Below are 2415 nucleotides of genomic sequence, written 5' to 3'. Positions count from 1 at the left end.
CCACCTCTCTTGGTTCAGTCCCCAGTTTTTCTGGTTTTTTATTTCTAACTCTTCTATTCTGTTTTCTTTCTTCATTAACTTTTTGTCTTTTTGTCCTTTCTTTTCTCTTTCCTTCTCTCCTCATCATTCTGACCTTTTAATTCATTCTACTCTATATTTGGTTTCCCATTTCATTGTAAGTACTCCATTTTTTTATTCCTATTACTCTACACTGCTTTCATGAGTTAAAATACTCATTTTCCTAGGTCTTATAAGGTTCTTCTGCTAACTTTTACTGTCAATATTACTATTATCTTTTTTCTTTTCTTACCTCTTTTGCTTTCTCTGACTCTAATCCTTTTCTTTCAAGGGAACATAGACAACAACAAAGAAATAAAATAAGAACAAGTGTCAAAGAGAAAACTTAACACACACACAAAAACAGCAACTAAATAAAACCCTAGAGGTGGGAACATGGCCAATCCTTAGGCAGATAAGGCTTAGCTCTTACCAAAAAAAAAGAAAAGAAAGTCAGAGCTGCCATGGGGACCTGCTTTGGGGCACAACAAACGAGGACACTGCTTACCAACACACAGAAGAGTGAGGGGCAGAGACACAAAGAAGGCAAAATAAGTAATCCAAGTTATTAAAGCTCCCAGCTCCCAGGAAGGGCTCTCCTTCCTCACCCCAGAGATATTAAACAAGGGTAAAAGACCTGGCAAAAAGTATCTAATTGAGAGTAGAGCAGATGTCTACCCCCATGAGAAGGTGCTCTGAGTCATTTAGGGGGGTACTGACAGATAATGAAGCAGAGGTGGGGGGAGTGGAGGAAGGAATCATAGGGTGCTTACCTCGGTGGCTGGAAGTGGCACACATACTTGGCCCACAGGGTGAACAGACTAGGTGGAGCCCTTGGCCCCTGCTCCAAAGGGGAGTGTGACAACAGATTCCCAGTGAGGAAGAGGGGTCTGGGAGAGTGGAGAGCGATTTCTTTGTGGTGAGTTTAGCCAGCTGGGCCCCTTTGAATATCAGAAGGGACCCCAACTCAACAGGGAGAGGGGAAGCAGGTAGGTGGTCATGCCTGGCCTCCTAGGTAAAGAGAAAAATTACATGAGATAGGAGGCAAGACAGGCAACCATCAGCACCACTCCAGCAGATTGCAGGAAATCTAATCTGCACACGGCAAAAGGGGCTGATAGCATTCTGAAAGGCTTCTTAACCTGAGGAGTCAGGATAGGTCAGTGGAAGAATTCCTGCCTACCAAATATGAGGTTCCTGGCTCTTCCAGGGGAAGTGATTCACCAGGTTACCATTCAGCAGAAACTTTACAGCAGGGAACTATAGACATTTTCTTTGTATTAACTCTTTTCGCATCTCATTTTTTTTTAAAAAAGATTCCTTTTCTTTTATTTCCTTTATTTTACTAACTAAAACCCGTTCAAAATCTGTAAAGGGTAGGCTAAAGAGTGAGTGATAGAGGATTATCAGCAGCCTGAGAAGATCCTTAGTGGTTTAAGAGAGAAAGCTATTTTTTTTTTGTTTTTTTTTTTTTTTTCCTTCTCTGGCTCCTTTTTGTAAAAATGAGTGGTTGCTATCTTGTTTCTTGCTTGTTTTTTATCCCCTTCCTTTGTTTCTCTATTTATCTTTTTTTTCTTTTGGTTACTGATCTACTCTACCAAAACTATTTTTCACTCCTTCCTCTTTATATCTTTTGTTTTCTGTTGTTCTCTCATTCACCTTTTTATTTGGTCTTCAATTTTTCTTGTTTGTATTTCTGTCTCTCCTTTTTTCTCTGTTTACTTTTTCTTTTTTACTTTTTCTTTCTCTCTGTTCTCTTTTATTTTCCCTTTTCTCAGCATTCTAGCCTTTTACTTCATTCTGTATGTTTTCTCTCTATTCTGTTTCTTGTTTCATTGTTTCTATTCCACTTTCTTAATCTTACTCCTCTGTGCTTCTTATGTTTGTTAATTTTTCAATTTCCTAAGCTTTGTATGATTGTTCTCCTACATTTATTATTGTTATTACTATTATTCTTTTTGTCTTCCTATCTCTTTCCTTTTCTATGGTCCTAATTTTTTTTTTTCTTTCAAAGGAACTAGACAGATCTCTCTCACAGAAAAAGGAGGAGTGGAGCAAGATCCTGCCCGAGTGAGCTGTTTTGGGAACCCACAGTGTAGGAGGTGTCAGGGCATCAATCTAGAGGGAACTAGACAAAGAGATAAATTCCTCAAGGTGCTGCTGGCTTGATTCTTGATTGTTGTGTTTCTTCTTCCTTGATTTCCCCTTTTCTGTACATACTGATTTTGTCTACCAATGCTCTCTCTTTTCCTTTCTTCATCTTTCTCTCTTCCACTTTCTGAGGTTATTACATTCCACCTCTTTGTTTAGTCCTCAAATTTTCCAGTTTTTAGTTCTATCTCTGCTTTTCTGTTTACT

Source organism: Dasypus novemcinctus, chromosome 8 (genome assembly GCF_030445035.2).
Source record: "Dasypus novemcinctus isolate mDasNov1 chromosome 8, mDasNov1.1.hap2, whole genome shotgun sequence".
Taxonomy (NCBI): Eukaryota; Metazoa; Chordata; class Mammalia; order Cingulata; family Dasypodidae; genus Dasypus; species Dasypus novemcinctus.
This window is presented reverse-complemented; position numbering follows the sequence as displayed.